This window comes from Cervus canadensis, chromosome 14 (assembly GCF_019320065.1).
Source record: "Cervus canadensis isolate Bull #8, Minnesota chromosome 14, ASM1932006v1, whole genome shotgun sequence".
Taxonomy (NCBI): Eukaryota; Metazoa; Chordata; class Mammalia; order Artiodactyla; family Cervidae; genus Cervus; species Cervus canadensis.
This window is the reverse complement of record NC_057399.1, coordinates 30254439-30271901: the sequence shown is the minus strand read 5'-3', so window position 1 is coordinate 30271901 and position 17463 is coordinate 30254439. Positions and strand designations below refer to the sequence as shown.

The 17463-nt window shown below is 41.9% G+C and overlaps 1 long non-coding RNA gene across 6 annotated transcripts in view; it reads left to right on the top strand.

The window, feature by feature from the left end:
* Positions 1–1668: 1668 nt before the first annotated feature.
* Positions 1669–17463, top strand: part of LOC122453009 — a 54999-nt gene continuing 39204 nt past the window's right edge. For all 6 annotated transcript variants that reach the window (XR_006272905.1, XR_006272908.1, XR_006272909.1 and 3 more), the window contains exon 1: positions 1669–1858. This is a non-coding gene — a long non-coding RNA (uncharacterized LOC122453009). The remainder of the gene's footprint in view (positions 1859–17463) is intronic.

Genomic DNA, 17463 nt, shown 5'->3' with positions numbered 1-17463 from the left:
GAGCAAAACAATAGAAAAATCCCAGTTCAGGGACATTCTACAGGATATCTGACCAGTAGTCCTCTAAACCATCAAGGTCATCAAAAACAAGAAAAGTCTATAAAACTGTGACAGCCAAGAAGAGAACTAAATGTAAATCCTAGACGGGATCTTGGAATACAAAAAGGAAATTAGGGGAAAACTGAGGAAATATGAAAAAAAGTGTGGCCTTTAGTTAATAATAATGTATCAATATTGGCTTCTTAATCATAACAAATGTACCATAGTAATGTAAGAGGTTAATAATGGGGAAAACTAGTGTGCAGAGTGTGAGAAAGCTCTGTACTATCTTTGCAATTTTCCATAAATCTAAAACTGTTTTGTGTGTGCTTAGTCACTCAGTCGTGTCTGACTTTTTGCAACCCCAAGGACTGTAGCCTGCCAGACTCCTCTGTCCATGGAATTCTCCAGGCTAGAATACTGGAGTGGGCTGCCATGCCATCCTCCAGGGGATCTTCCTAACCCAGGGACTGAACCCAGGTCTTCTGAGTTGCAAGTGGATTCTTTACCATCTGAGCTACCAGGGAAGCCATACGACATTTACATAGAAGAATTTGCACTGCTGAGTACTACCCTGAGATTCTGATTTAATTTGTCTGATGTGTGGCTTGAACTTTGGGACTTTAAAAAGCTGCCCAGGTAGTTCTGATATGTCTTCAGCAAACCACTGCTCTAAAGGAAGGGAAGGTCTTTATAGTGAGCTGCTCTTTCTTTTTTTCTTTCTAATTATAATATATACTCTGACCTTGTCCCTAGCAAAATAGCAGTATGATTTAATGATGTTGGTTGTTTGAATAAAGCAGTTTTTCACATGTGCAGCCAGCAATGTAGAACTTAGAGAATGATGAAAGTGAAAGTGTTAGTCTCTCAGTGTCCAAGTCTTTGAGAACCTGTGGACTGTAGCCTGCTAGGCTCTTCTGTCCATGGAACTCTCCAGGCAAGAATACTGGAGTGGGTTGCCATTCTCTATTCCAGGGGATCTTCCCAACACAGGGATCGAACCTGGGTCTTCTGCATTTCAGGCAGATTCTTTACTGTCTGAGCCACCAGGGAAGCTAGAGAATGATATTTCTCATTAAATGAAAAAAAAAAAAATCTTGTTTAAGAAGCTTAAAATACCATTAACTATTTAGGAAACAGGAAATTGTAGACTATGCTAAACATACTGTTGGTTTAAATCTGAATGTAGTGGCAATGCCTTTCATTTCTCTCTAATTCTATGCCACATGTACATGTGTGCGTGATCAGTCGTATTCAACTCTTTGTGATCCCATGAACTGTAGCCCACCAAGCTTCTCTGTTTATGGGATTATCCAGGCAAGAATGTGGAGTGGGTTGCCATTTCCTCCTCCAGGGGATCTTCCTAACCCAGGGATTGAACACTTATCTCCTGTGTCTCCTGCATTAGCAAGTGGATTCTTTACCACTGAGCCACCTGGAAAGCCCACGCCATGGGTACATGGAGGTAAAACATCTGCTAAGTTTTAGGTACAAAGGTTGGGCTTTCCGGAGACAATAGGCTTATTTTCTGATGTTTGAAAAAAAGGTAAAAGCTTCATGCACTGGCAAATGCAGCTTTAAAGTTCAGGAACTTGCAACTGACCTGAGCCGTCTATGTTTCTCAGCTAGGGAACCTGGCAGTTATGTGTTCCTGGGGATCAAATCTGATGCTGGAGATAACTACTCTACCAGTCAGTGAGGAAGAGATCCTGCTGACCCCAGCACCTGGACCAACTTCAGTGAAGAGACAGAGGCTAAGAGGTGATGGAGCCTTGCTTCCTCACACACAGACAGATGGATCTAGAGACTGTCACACAGAGTAAGTCAGTCAGAAAGAGAGAAACAGATATCATATATTAATGCATATAGGTGGGATCTAGAAAAATGGTAGAGATGATCTTATTTGCAAAACTGAAACAGAGACACATACATAGAGAGCAAAATGAATGGACACCAACGGGGGATGGGGTGGTGAGATGAATTAGGAAATTAAGATTGCCATATATACACTCTTGATACTATGTATAAAATAGATAGGTAATGAGAACCTAAAAAAAAAAAAAACTAATGTAAACCCCCCTAAATTATGCTACTTAATTTGGAACTGGTGAGACTGTATTTTCAGACTTACTCTGTTTACTAAAAATCGTAACAAGCCAGGAAATTGCTTCGTATACATTAAGTTATGAAGAAAGATCTATTTTTCCTATCATTTTCCTTCCTCAAAAATAGTCATTCATAGGAATTCCTACTTTTTTAAACCTTTAAGAATATTAATGAGCCAGAAAATACTTGTTGATTGAGTCTTCTAGGCACTGGGGGAGATATTTACAAAGCTAAAAAATAATATTGGCTTTTTATTCAGGCATCCAAGCAATGCTTGAGTGTTTATCACAGTATCAGGCATCTGCCAGGTACTGGAGATTTTAAAAACGGAACAAAAAACTAAGGTTGGTCTTCTTTATTAAGTAGCCCATAGTCTAAGAACTTACTGCTTAGACTGGTGGCTCTCACCCAGGGGAGATTTTCGCCCTCCGGGGATATCTGACAGTGTCTGTAGAAATATTGGGTGAGCACTGCCAGGAAGGCTGGGGTGACCCTACTGGCGTCTAGTGACTAGAGACCAGGGAAGCTGCTAAATATCTTCAAACACACAGGACAGTCCCCATAACACAGAAGCACAGGACTCAAAATGTCACTGTGCTGAGGATGAGAGACCCTGAAAACCCATTGGACCTTTCATCAGAAAGAGAGCACACTCTCCAGGTGTGAATTAGGAAAGCCTCAAGACCAACTCCTGCCTTCTCTTTACCACGTGAAGTTAGAACAGTGGAGGGGTCTGAGCTGAGGGGCGAGTAAATGTCCACACTGTCCATTCAGAGGGGTTACAGTGGTCCTGCTCAGAGGAAGGTCTGCTCGTCTGCCATTGGGTCCCAGCAGTTCCAACAATAAGAGCCCCGGCATGAAGGCACTTACAGTTCGATCAGGCTGCATCGGGCATATGACCTGACCTTGCTTTCTATTGAGAGCAGGCAAGTTCCTATAGTCAACCCCGGAAATCCTTTTGAATAATATTACTAAAAGCTGAGGATGCTTACAGTACATACCATTTGTGCTGAAGCTGAAACTGCTATAAGATTTTTGTGTCATATTCAGTTCAATTCAGTCACTCAATCATGTCTGACTCTTTGTGACCCCATGGACTGCAGCATGCCAGGCTTCCCTTCACCAGCTCCCAGGGCTTGCTCAAACTCATGTCCATTGAGCTAGTGATGCCATCGACCATCTCATGCTCTGTCGTCCCCTTCTCCTCATGCCCTCAATCTTTCCCAGCATCAGGGTCTTTTTCAGTGAGTCAGCTCTTTGCATCAGGTGGCCAAAGTATTGGAGCTTCAGCATCAGCATCAGTCCTTCCAATGAATATTCAGGACTGATCTCCTTTAGGATTGACTGGTTTGATCTCTTGGCAGTCCAAGGGACTTTCAAAAGTCTTCTCCAACACCAGAGTTCAAAAGCATCGATTCTTTGGTGCTCAGTTTTCTTTATGGTCCAACTATCACATCCATACATGACCACTGGAAAAATCATAGCTTTGACTACATGGACCTTTGTTGGCAAAGTAATGTTTCGGCTTTTTAATATGCTGTCTAGGTTTGTCTTAGCATTTCTTCCAAGGGGCAAGCATCTTTTACTTCCATGGTTGCAGTCACCATCTGCAATGATTTTGGAGCCCAAGAAAATAAAGTCTGTCACTGTTTCCATTGTTTCCCCATCTATATGCCATGAAGTGATGTGACTAGGTACCATGATCTTTGTTTTTTGAATGTTGAGTTTTAAGCCAACTTTTCATGCTCTCCTTTCACTTTCATTAAGAGGCTCTTTAGTTCCTCTTCACTTTCTGCCATAAGAGTGGTGTCATCTGCATATCTGAGGTTATTGATATTTCTCCCTGCAGTCTTGATTCCAGTTTGTGCTTCATCCAGCCTGGCATTTCACATGATATATTCTGCATAAAAGTTAAATAAACAGGGTGACAATATACAGCCTTGACATACTTCTTTCCCAATTTGGAACCAGTCCGTTGTTCCATGTCCACTTCTAACTGTTGCTTCTTGACCTGCACACAGATTTCTCAGGAGGCAGGTAAGGTGATCTGGAATTACCATCTCTTTCAGAATTTTCCACAGTTTGTTGTTATCCGCACAGTCAAAGGCTTTGGTGTAGGCCATAAAGCAGTAGATATTTTTCTGAAACTCTTTTGCTTTTTTGGTGATCCAACAGATGTTCGCAATTTGATCTCTGGTTCCTCTGCCTTTTCTAAATCCAGTTTGTACATCTGGAAGTTCTTATTTCACATACAGTGGAAGCCTTACCTGGAGAATTTTGAGCATTACTTTGCTAGCATGTGAGATAAGTGCAATTGTGTGGCCGTTTGGACATTCTTTGGCATTGCCTTTCTTTGGGATTAAAATGAAAACTGACCTTTTACAGTCCTGTGGCCACTGCTGAGTTTTCCAAATTTGCTGGCATATTGAGTGCAGCACTTTAACTGCATCATCTTTTAGGATTTGAACTAGCTCAGCTGGAATTCCACTACCTCCACTAGATTTGTTTATAGTAATGATTCCTAAGGCCCTAGACTTTGCATTCTAGGATGTCTGGCTCTAGGTGAGTGATCACATCATTGTGGTTTCTGGGTCATTAAGATCTTTTTTGTAGTTCTTCTATGTATTCTTGCTACCTCTTCTTAATATCTTCTGTTTCTGTTAGGTCCATACCATTTCTGTCCTTTTTTGTGCCTATCTTTGCATGAAATGTTCCTTTGGTATCCCTAATTTTCTTGAAGAGATCACTAGTCTTTCCCATTTTATTGTTTTCCTCTATTTCTTTGCATTGATCACTGAGGAAGGCTCTCTTATCTCTCCTCGCTTTTCTTTGGAACTCTGCATTCAGATGGGTATATCTTTCCTTTTCTCCTTTGCCTTTAGCTTCTTTTCTTTTCTCAGCTATTTGTAAGGCCTCCTCAGACACCATTTTGCCTTTTTGCATTTCTTTTTCTTGTGTCACCCTATTTAAATATAAAACGTGGTCTTGGAACCATGTGGCTCCGTGTAGGCAGTAGCCACATGCAGTTATTTAAATTTATATTGTTGTTGTTCAGTCTCTCAGTTGTGTCCAACTCTTTGTGACCCCCATGGACTGCAGCATGCCATGCTTCCCTGTCCTTCACTATCTTCTGGAGCTTACTTAAACTCATATCCTTTGAGTCAATGATGCCATCCAACCATCTCATACTCTGCCATCCTCTTCTCTTGCCTTGAACCTTTCCCAGCATCAGGGTCTTTTCTAGTGAGTCGGCTCTTTGCATCAGATGAATTGAAATTAAATAATATTTAAAATTCACTCCTCAGTCACACTAGTCACAATTTAAAGTGCTCACAAGTCACATGTACTTATTAACTGTAGAACTGGACAGGGTATATGTAGCACACTTATAATATCACAGAAAATTCTATCAATAACATTGTCTTACAAGCCATTTCTAAGGATCCTCACCAGTATTAGTTAGTACTTAAAAAAAAAAAAAAAGGCTTGTTTTCTAGCAGCTGAGGCACCAGGGCAGATGCTTTGCAATACCTCATTATCCCTGTTTGTTAGAAAGGCATAGACATGTTCTGCTAGGGGGACCATTTCTTGTCAGACATGGTATTTTGTGAAGCTTTATGTAATAGATGTTGAGTAAGGTTATTAGATGATTGAAACTGATTTTCCAGAAGGTATAACAATGTAAAATTCAAGTAGATAACCCTTATCAGGCATTTTTGACCTAAATCAAGTGTGTATTGTTAAATATTAATGCCATTAAGGTATTTCAGCAGGAAGTTAAGATATGTGACCCAAATACATTTCTTTCTGGTAATTGAGTGTAATAGGGAACTAGTGTTTAGTGGATTTTAACTGGGGTTGGGGCAGGATGAAGGGAAGAGAAGAGGGTCAAAATAACTTAGGGACCTCTTGCAAAATTTATAGGGTGCCAGTACATGAGGTTCCTCAGAATGGCGGGGTGAGTGGGTAGGGAGAATCCTGCTCATGTAACTTATTTTGAAAAAGTTCCCTGTGTAATCCCAGTCTACCTAATCCAGTGTATTGTTTAGAGATAGGAAAAGGAAAATTAGTCTGTCTCTTCCATTGTATGGTGGAGTGGGGGAGGGGGGCTAGATTAATGTGTCTTAAAAAGGACACCTCTAGATATGATTCCATGTACTTGGGTGGGCCTAGATACCCACTCAGTTCTCTCTCACTCTCTTTCTTTCCAGGGCCTCTGGCCATTCTTATCTTCCTTCTCCCTAGGTCATTTAGAACAATCAACTGGGTTTAGAACAACTGCCTTAGGCATTTCTTTCCACTATCAGGTGTGTCTAGCAAGCTCCTGTGTGTGCATGCTAAGTCACTTTAGTCACATCTGAGTCTTTGCGACCCCATGGCCTGTAGCCCACCAGACTCCTCTGTCCATGGAATTCTCCAGGCAAGAATACTGGAGTGGGTTGCCATGCCCTCCTCCAGGGGATCTTCCTGACCCAGGGATGGAACTAGTGTCTCTTATGTCTCCTGCATTGTCAGGCAGGATTTTTACTGCTCATGCCACCTGGGAAGCCCTGTCTATTCTTAGATGCATTTTCTGATCAGTGCCTGAAATGATGATATTGTGTGCTGTTGATCAAAGGAGACATCACATACACAGAGAATGCAGTGGCTAGAGATCACACTCAGCTGAAGAAATTTAGGAGCCCCTTTCCATAGAAAGATGGGCCAGGAATGTGTGAGCAGGTTAAACATATTCTTGATCAGGACCTGATCAAGCCTTTGGATAATTGTTTAGGTTGAGACTTCAAAGTTTGGTCATAGAGCTTGGTTCATTTATGTTAATATTAAAAAGGCTATTGCTATAGAGAAAACTTACAGTCCATCAGTTTAATAGCTAGGTCTGCTGGTGTATGGAATATGTCCTTCCATCAGATGGAAATGTGCTTCCCCCAAATCCCATTTAAACTGAAATTTTGTGCTGTATTTTCAAGGCATATCAGCTTTGAATGGATCTTTTTGTTTTCCAGTGATTTTTTTTTTTTTTCTGTTAATGGATTTAGACTATCCCCACTCCATTCTGTATTTTCTTCATCCCTGGCTTCAGGTTTTCTCCTGATAGAGATCCAGTTTTCCCTGACATGTAAAATGTTGGTCACCTGGGGATTATAAAAACACAAGGTGGGACTCGTATCATTGGGAAACTCCCCAGAACAAAATAAAATTCTTTTCATGGCATGTTGTATGATACCTTATATCAGCAAAAATAGCTTACCACCCCACAAAGGTCTAGCCCTAGCATCCTACGTCTATTTAGTGCCACAGAATCTGCTGATAGTGAAGGGGACAAAAAGGCACACAACCCTGAAGAGACTAGAGCAGATTGTTTGTCAACAGTTCAGATTCCATCTCTAAAAAATACCTGTGTTTCTCCTTTGAGTCTCCCAGTGCTTTGGGTATCAGAGGTGTGAAGTGCCCTGGGGTTCTAGAAGCCACTCAGGGTTTGTCTTCTCTAGATTATGTGACAGAGGGGAAGGAAAGCTTAAAGGCATGTATAGTTTGGGCTTAAAAACTTCAGTTCAGTTCAGCCGCTCAGTCGTGTCTGACTCTTTGTGACCCCATAAACCGCAGCATGCCAGGCCTCCCTGTCCATCACCAACTCCCGGAGTCCACCCAAACCCATATCCATCGAGTCAGTGATGCCATCCAACCATCTCATCCTCTGTCGTCCCCTTCTCTTCCTGCCCTCAATCTTTCCCAGCATCAGGGTCTTTTCAAATGAGTCAGCTCTTCGCATCAGGTGGCCAAAGTATTGGAGTTTCAGCTTCAATATCCGTCCTCCCAATGAACACCCAGGGCTGATCTCACTTAAGATGGACTGGTTAAATCTCCTTGCAGTCCAAGGGACTCTCAAGAGTCTTCTCTAACACCACAGTTCAAAAGCATCAATTCTTCACCACTCAGCTTTCTTTATAGTCCAACTCTCACATCCATACATGACCACTGGAAACACCATAGCCTTGACTAGACCGACCTTGGCTGGCAAAGTAATGTCTCTGCTTTTTAATATGCTGTCTAGGTTGGTCATAACTTTCCTTCCAAGGAGTAAGAGTCTTTTAATTTCATGGCTGCAATCACCATCTGCAGTGATTTTGGAGCCCCGCGAAATAAAGTCAGCCACTGTTTCCACTGTTTCTCCATCTATCTGGCGTGAAGTGAAGGAACCGGATGCCATGGTCTTAGTTTTCTGAATGTTGAGCTTTAAGCCAACTTTTTCACTCTCCTCTTTCACTTTCATCAACAGGCTCTTTAATTCTTCACTTTCTGCCATAAGGGTGGTGTCATCTGCATATCTGAGGTTATTGATATTTCTCCTGGCAATCCTGATTCCAGCTTGTGCTTCCTCCAGCCCAGGGTTTCTCACGATGTACACTGCATATATGTTAAATAAGCAGGGTGACAGTACACAGCCTTGATGTACTCCTTTTCCTATTTGGAACCAGTCTGTTGTTCCATGTCCAGTTCTAACTGTTGCTTCCTGACCTGCATACAGGTTTCTCAAGAGGCAGGTCAGGTGGTATGGTATGCCTATCTCTTTCAGAATTTTCCACAGCTTATTGTGATCCACACAGTCAAAGGCTTTGGCATAGTCAATAAAGCAGAATTAGATGTTTTTCTGGAACTCTCTTGCTGTTTTGATGATCCATCGGATGTTGGCAATTTGATCTCTGGTTCCTCTGCCTTTTCTAAAACCAGCTGGAACATATGGAAGTTCACGGTTCATGTATTGCTGAAGCCTGGCTTGGAGAGATTTAAGCATTACTTTACTAGCTTGTGAGATGAGTGCAATTATGCGGTAGTTTGAGCATTCTTTGGCATTGACTTTCTTTAGGATTGGAATGAAAACTGACCTTTTCCAGTCCTATGGCCACTGCTGAGTTTTCCATATTTGCTGCCATATTGAGTGCAGCACTTTCACAGCGTCATCTTTCAGGATTTGAAATAGCTCAACTGGAATTCCATCACCTCCACTAGCTTTGTTCGTAGTGATGCTTCCTAAGGCCCACTTGACTTCACATTCCAGAATGTCTGGCTCTAGATAAGTGATCACACCATCATGATTATCTGGGTCATGAAGATCTTTTTTGTACAGTTTCTGTGTATTCTTGCCACCTCTTCTTAGTATCTTCTGCTTCTGTTAGGACCGTACCATTTCTGTCCTTTATTGAGCCCTTCTTTGCATGAACTGTTCCCTGGTATCTCTAATTTTCTTGAAGACATCTCTAGTCTTTCCCATTCTATTGTTTTCCTCTATTTCTTTGCATTGATCACTGAGGAAGGCTTTCTTATCTCCCCTTGCTATTCTTTGGAACTCTGCATTCAAATGGGTATATCTTTCCTTTTCTCCTTTGCTTTTCGCTTCCCTTCTTTTCACAGCTATTTGTAAGGCCTCCTCAGACAGCCATTTTGCTTTTTTGCATTTCTTTTTCTTGGGGATGGTTTTGATTCCTGTCTCCTGTACAATGTCATGAACCTCCATCCATAGATCATCAGGCACTCTGTCTATCAGATCTAGTCCCTTAAATCTATTTCTCACTTCCAGTGTATAATTTTAAAGGATTTGATTTAGGTCATACCTGAATGGTCTACTGGTTTTCTCCACTTTCTTAGAAATTAGTAATCTTTCAAAAACCCAGAAGGAAAAGAGAAAGAACTTCAGACTAACACAGTGGAGACTGATTCATTTAGTAACAAATACAGAGTGTCTGTTACATGCCAGACATGGTGATACAACATGCTGGTGTGGCATGATTAAGCAAATAAATATATTTGGCCTTTTTCCTGGTTCCTGGCATGCTAAATTCCTTGGAATTTCCACTGATAGGAGTGTCTTCTGTATTCTAATGAGGTGACTAAAGATGGGGTATTGAGACAGTTTCAGGATGGGGACTGGTTCCCAGAGGAAAAATCCATGTGATTATAGGGATAAAACCCTTCAGTCCCACCTCTGACTTCTGGGGAGGAGATAGGGACTGGAGACTGAGTTCAAGTACCAGTGGCCTAAAATTTAGTAAATCATGCCTATGCCATGACGCTTCCAGATTGGGAACACATTGATGTGCTGGGAGGGTGGTGCACTCGAAAAGAGCATGGAAGCCCTGTGCCCTCCTTACCCCCATACCTTCCCTATGCATCTCTTCCATTTGGTTGTTCCTGTGTTGTATTCTTTACAATAAAGCTGTAATAGAAAGTAGAGAGCTTCCCTGAGCTGGGAGTTACTCTGGCAAATTACTGAACCTGAGTGGGGTTGTGGGAACCTCCATATTTATAGTTGGCTAGGCAGAAGTGAAAGTTGTCTGGGGACCCCATTTGAGGCTAGTGTCTAAAATGGGACTGAGCCCTTAACTAGCAGGGTCTGTGCTAACTCTGGGTAGTTAATGTCACATTGAATTTAATTATTGGACACCCATAGGTGTCAGGGAATTGGAAAATAGGAGTTGGAATGATACACTGTGCTTAGTAGCTTCAGTCATATCTGACTGTTTGCAACCCCATGGACCGCAGCCAGCCGGGCTCCTCTGTCCATGGGGTTTTTCATGCAGGAATGCTGGAGTGGATATAGCTAGGTATAAAGTGGTGACTGAGACATTTTCTGCTCTTACAAAATTTATAAGTTTTCTATGAGTGTGTTGGGTTAGGTAGCACCCTGCTGTGTATCACCCAATTGCCCCTCCAGCTCTCCTCACCCTGATCATTAGAGGCTGATTCTTAATGGACCTCTTCAGTGGGCCCTCTATTCTGTCTCTGGTTGGTATTGATCAGTGGGGACCCTGGTAGAACACTGAAAGGGGGAGGAGGAGGAGGGCAGGGTGTTTATCCTCCTTCCTCCTATCTTGTTGGGGTCACCTTGGACTGCATCCCTGGATGGAAAACCATTACTCTCTTCGTGACAATCTTCTCTACATGACTTTCTTTCTCCAGGTTCTGCCAACACCCCCTCCTCCTCGTCTCCTTTAGCCTAGAGTTGGTAACAGTGGCTCAATCCCCAACCCCAATTATTGCCCCAAGTTCCTTGTGGTTTTACTTTACCCTGAGTACACTTTTGTAAAAGTTCCTTAGTACATAAGCCTTTGCATTATTCTGATTTGAGTATTCCATCTTATCGGGATCCCAACTAGTACAAGCACTGTCCATTTAATTGTGAGATTGGTGCTGGCTAAGTGTGATTTTTGTTTTGATATTGTTGATGCTACTATTTCATGTAATTTAGCCAGTTGCTTCTTAAGAAGGTCACCTTATGATTGCTTCTTAGCAATGATAAGATCATCTCATAGAATAGAATGCTTATCTTCATATTTTCTTTGGCAGGAGAGTGTACATTCAATGAGGTAAAGCGAAGGGTAACTAGGACATCAGTTCTGTTTTATAGCATTTAGAATAGTAATTTCAGTTGCCAAAATGCTCTTCTTACCAATTGTGATTCTGGCATTAAACTGTATTCTAGGCTTTGAAGGTGCATTAATAGCCTGGGATTTATACCAAGATGATATACACTGATGAGAGGTTGATAAAGGTTGTACAAAGTCATTATTATTAACTGGTTTTTTGCTGAGATGGAATAGGGTGATCCTACCCAGAAGTTCAATGGTTATGCCTGAAACATCTTTTCTTTCATAATAAACCCTGGAGTGAGAGGTGGGGGAAATGAAGAAAGAACACCCAGAAATGAGTTGTGAAGACAGCACAAAATGTGTGCTTTTTTGTGTACAGAGGTTCTAACATAGGGAACCATGTCATGAGATTTACTATTTATTATTGATCTTTTCATCTGAACCCACCACAGCACCTTCTTTGAATCTGTTATAAGCCAGTTTTTTCAAATGATTAATTTCTTTTACTAATTTATTTTTAATTGGAGGATAATTGCTTCACAATGTTCTGTTGGTTTCTTCTGATGTGAGTCAGCCATTGTTGTTGTCCAGTCCCTCAGTCATGTCTGACTCTTTGCAACCCCATGGACTGCAGCATACCAGGCTCCTCTGTCCTTCACCATCTCCTGGAGCTTGCCCAAACTCATGTCCTTTGAATCGGTGATGCCATCCAACCATCTCATCCTCTGTCATCCCCCTCTCCTCTTGTCTTCAATGTTTACCAACATCAGGGTCTTTTCCAGTGAGTCAGCTCTTCACATCAGGTGGCCAAAGTATTGGAGCTTTAGCTTCAGCATCAGTCCTTCCAGTGAATATTCAGGGTTGATCTCCTTTAGGATTGACTGGTTTGATCTCCTTGCAGTTCAAAGGACTCTCAAGAGTCTTCTCCAACACCATAATTTGAAAGCATCAATTCTTTGGTGCTCAGCCTTCTTTATGGTCCAACTGTCACATCCATACATGACTACTGGAAAAACCATAGCTTTGACTCGACAGACCTTTGTTGGCAAAGTAATGTCTCTGCTTTTAAATATGCATCTAGGTTTGTCATAGCTTTTTTCAAGGAGCAAGAATCTTTTAATTTCATGGCTGCAATCACTATCCGCAGTGATTTTCAAGACCAAGAAAATAAAATCTTTCACTGTTTCCATTGTTTCCCCATCTATATGCTATGAAGTGATGTGACTAGATACCATGAGCTCAGTTTTTTGAATGTTGAGTTTTAAGCCACCCTTTTCACTCTCCTCTTTCACCTTCATCAAAAGGCTCTTTAGTTCCTCTTCACTTTCTGCCATAAGGTCAGAATCAGCCATAAGTGTACATAAATCCACTCTCTCTTGAACCTCCCTCCCACTCCCCATCCCATCTGTCTAGGTTATCACAGAGCACCGAGTTGAGCTCCCTTCATTATACAGCAGCTTCCCACTAACAAATGATGAATTTCTTGAAGAAAGATATAAGCTTATAAGTTTGTAGCCTTTCGTTAGAGTTTTTTTGATCCTCCTTTCTTCCTTATTTTGCTTCCCAGAGTCATTACCTAAATATGAATTAGGATGACCAGACAGGATTATCAAAGATGATGTCAGCTTGTCTGTAATCCACTGATCTATAGACAAGAGGGAAAGCTTTTCTCAGAAGATGCTGCATGTTTACATCTCAGAAGAACTGATGAGAGTCTGTGTCCATTCTTGAAAGTGAAAGTGTTAGTCACTCAGTCCGACTCTGTGACCCCATGACTGTAGCCTGCCAGACGCCTCTGTCCATGGGATATCCTCGGCAAGAATATTGGAGTGGGTTGCTATTTCCTTCATCCTTGATCATTAACTATTGGAGATAAAAGCAATTTCAAAGCTCATCTACCTCCTAATGCTATAGATGATGCAACTGAGACAGAAATATTAGAAGACTTGGCTAAGAACACAGCTGTATTCATTTGCTAGGGCTCTGTCACAGAGCACCCACAACTGACTGGACTAAACAACAGAAATGTATTTTCTGTATTCTCCCAGTGCTGGAGGCTAGACGTCGAAAGCCAAGGTGTTGGCAGGGGTGGTTTCTTCTGATGCCTGTGAGGGAAGGACCTATTCCAGGCTTCCTCTCTCCTTGGCTTATCAGTGGCGATCTTCTCCATATCTGTTCTCACCACATTCCCACTTATGTGTGTCTGTGTCCAAATTTCCTCCTCTTAGAAGCCCACCATTCATACTGGATGACCTCATGACCTCATTTAAACTTGATTATCTCTATAAAGACCCTATCTCCAAAAGAAAGTCAATTTTTTTTAACATACTAGGGCTTAGGATTCCAAGTTGCTAATTTGGTGGAGGGACACAGTTCAACTCATAACAATAGTTGTCTAAAGACAGACTTAAATCTTGATCTTTTGATGCCTTTGTTAGGTATTTTTCACCCTTACTACACCACGTGCCATTTAATATTCTTGTTCCCACGGATGCAAAGAAAACCATTTTATTTTTCACAGAGGTAGGGTACAGAGATGTGATTTGAACCTTGTATTTTCTCAGACATTTCAAATGATTCAATTTAGATGAAATATAAGGTCAAAGTAAATTTCAGATAGTAAGGATCCTTATTAATAAAGCCTGAAAATAGTCATCTTTGGGATAAAGATAAGTCATGAAATTTGTATTACATCACTGAAATTATTGAACCTTAGAATTAGAGTGTTAGGTTCTCCCATACTTATTTTATAAATTGCAGTTTATAACATGACATTGTGTTGATAAATGCATTTGTGCAGTTATTTTCCTCTTTATTTGGGTCTCTGTGTCCCTGCAAAAAGGCTTCCAGGGAAGTAAGTTTTCCTTCTAGATGTCCTATTGATAAAGCTTTGGCAGAACAATTGCCAATCCTGCCATTTAATTCTCCTAAAATCATTTTGTCAGTGTAGGGATGCTTAAAGCCTATGATGGTTATAAAGCAGCCCAAGTGGCACCAGATATCTTAGCAAAATGTTTGCACATTGGTAGACAGGTTATTTTTGTTAGGTTTTATCAAGTGGTCATTTAGAAAAGGTGGATTTAAATAAGACAAATTTGTTTTAGAAGTTTTTAGTTCATATATCATATCACCAAGGTCAATGTGGTTTGCTTATCCTTGCATTAATGAAAACTGCTTCTATTAAAGGTCAGAACAGAAAAAAATAATGGGGTGTTGAACTCTTTGGTAACAACCACATTCTCCCTGTTCTCACATGGCCTAACATCCTCATTTTGAAGGAGGGAAACCTGATGATCCTCTGATCATAACATTAACATGATCAGCCCAAGAACACAAGTACACTGTCTCTCAGACTTTCCACCCAGGTTGGCCGCTGTAATGTAGAACTTGGGAACAGCAGATAAAGTGGCATTTCTAACTATCTACTGACATCCAATAGGGCTGCACATAAATCTGCACATGGCCTACCTCACCAACTCTTAGACTCTGCCTCTTGGTATTTAGAAGAGGTAGTGACGTGAAAGTGTTAGTTGCTTAGTTGTGTCTGACTCTTTGTGACCCCATGGACTGTAGCCCGCCAGGCTCCTCTGTCCATGGAATTCTCCAGGTGATAATACTGGAGTAGGTAGCCATTCTTTTCTCCAGAGGATCTTCCCAACCCAGGGATTAAACCCAGGTCTCCTGCATTACAGGTGGCTTCTTTACTGTCTGAGCCAAAGAGGTATTCGTTTCTGGAATTTTCCCTCTGTACTTCTCCCTTCTAGCAGTTTACCAAAGCGTATCTATTGCATCACCAGCCTTTCAGTATACACCAAGGAAGAAATTTTAGTGGTTAAAGAAATCTGGAAGATGCCACACACTGCATCCCTCTTTTAGTTATCATCATGCATATTGGAATATTGAAGGCTTGGCAACATCTTGCAAGAAGCAGCACTGAGCTTCCTTTAGTCAGGTGTTTCCAAAGTCTTCTGAGCAGGGAACCATTTGTTCATGTAAACCTGTAAGACGTAGGCAGCACATTTTGAGAAATCTTGTACAAAACTTGCTTAAGTCAAAGAAATATATACACGGGAAAAGAATTGGTGGGACTTTCCTGGTGGTTCAGTGGTTAATACTCTGTGCTTCCAGTGCAGGGGACAGGAGTTCAATCCCTGGTTGGTGAACTAAGATCCCACATGCTGTGTGGTGTGGCAAAATATAAAAGAACTTAGATCAAGTTTATAGGTAATATAGCAAGAGAGCTGCAGGGATCTCTCTCTCTCTGGATACTTGAAAAGTGAAAGTGAAGTCATTCAGTCGACTCTTTGTGACCCCATGGACTGTAGCCTACCAGGCTTCTCCATCCATGGGATTTTCCAGGCAAGAGTACTGGAGTGGGTTGCCATTTCCTTCTCCAGGGGATCTTCCCGACCCAGGGATCGAACCCGGATCTCCTGCATGGTAGGCAGATGCTTTACCGTCTGAGCCACCAGAGTAAGACTGGATACTTGAGTGACTCACAATTCTTGTAATCTCCGCGGAATATTCCTTGTGGCTGATTAGCAAAGATGGAGTACTAAAATAGCCTAGCCAGGTTTTTCACTCATGAAGATCTTTCTTAACTGTGCGGGGGTAGATGACTGTTTTGTGTGTGTATGTGTGGCTTCCCTGATAGCTCAGATGGTAAAGAATCCATCTACAATGCAGGAGACCTGGGTTTGATTCTTGGGTTGGGAAAAACCCCTGGAGAAGAGAATGGCTACTTACTCCAGTATTCTTGCCTGAAGAATCCCATGGACAGAGGAGCCTGGCGGGCTACAGCCCATGGGGTCGCAAAGAGTTGGACACAGCTGAGTGGCTAACACAACCACATGTGAGAGAAAGGGAGAGAGTATGAGTATGTGTGTGTGTGTGTCCTGGATAATCAGATAGCTTAAAAAAAAAGTACTGGGCTCATAATCAGAAGGTCTGATACCATAGATGTGAGATGTGACATCTCCACCAGTTAGCATGGTTGTTATTGCACAAACCCCGTCCCTCTGTCATGAGGCAGGCCTTTAGTACCCAGCAAGCCTCTCTGTCTACTGGGGACCTTAGCAAATATAGTCTGAAGGTGAAGAGGAGGAAGTTATCAGGCTGATGACATAATGTCTAAGCAGGTGGGTCACCTTGAGGGGAGCAGAGTGTTTGATCTAAAGGGCTGCCTTTCCTGAGGGGGATGGAAGTGGAATGTCTGACACCCTGAAGCAACCATTCCGCCTGGTTGGCCTTGCTGGATGCTGGTGTTTAGATGTTCCTGTAACAAAGACCCTTTGGTGTTGAATAACAGAAACAATCTTTGAGCTGGCTTAAGGAAAAAAGAATATATTGGGTAGATACTTGAGCATATGATGGAATTTAAACTCTTGGAAGAGTCAAATCTTCAGAAAGTTCAGAAGCTTGATGGCTCAAGGGGTCTGCTTTCTACTCTTAGTTTCCCAGAGTCTCAGCTCCGATTTTGGGTGAAATGTTTACTCTAAGGCCATTTAGTTATTATGTATCTGATGGTTCAGGAGCATGTGGCAACATCTTGATCTCGTTGAAAGTGGGTCCCTTCTCCAGCCCCAGGAGATATGGTGTGACAGTCTAAACCAGTCACTGTGATCTCACTGCCCTGTGTCAGGAACTGGTCTGCAGATGGCCTTAAGACCGGATACTAGGGCAGGAGATGTAAATAGAAAAGGGCTGGGTATGGATTCTGAGAGAGTTTTTGTTTTCCCAGTAAGAAGAAACAACAAATTCACATGGCATGGCTTTTTCTCCCTTTGTTTTTCCCCTTTTTTGGAGTTCAGACGTGATGCCCAGTGGTGCCATGATATGACTGAGATATGACAAGCCCCTGATGAAAGGTGTATCCTAGGAGTAGGGGGTTTAAAGGAGAGAAAGCCAAGAGGTCTATATAATAGCGCTGTCACACTGACACCAGACTCAA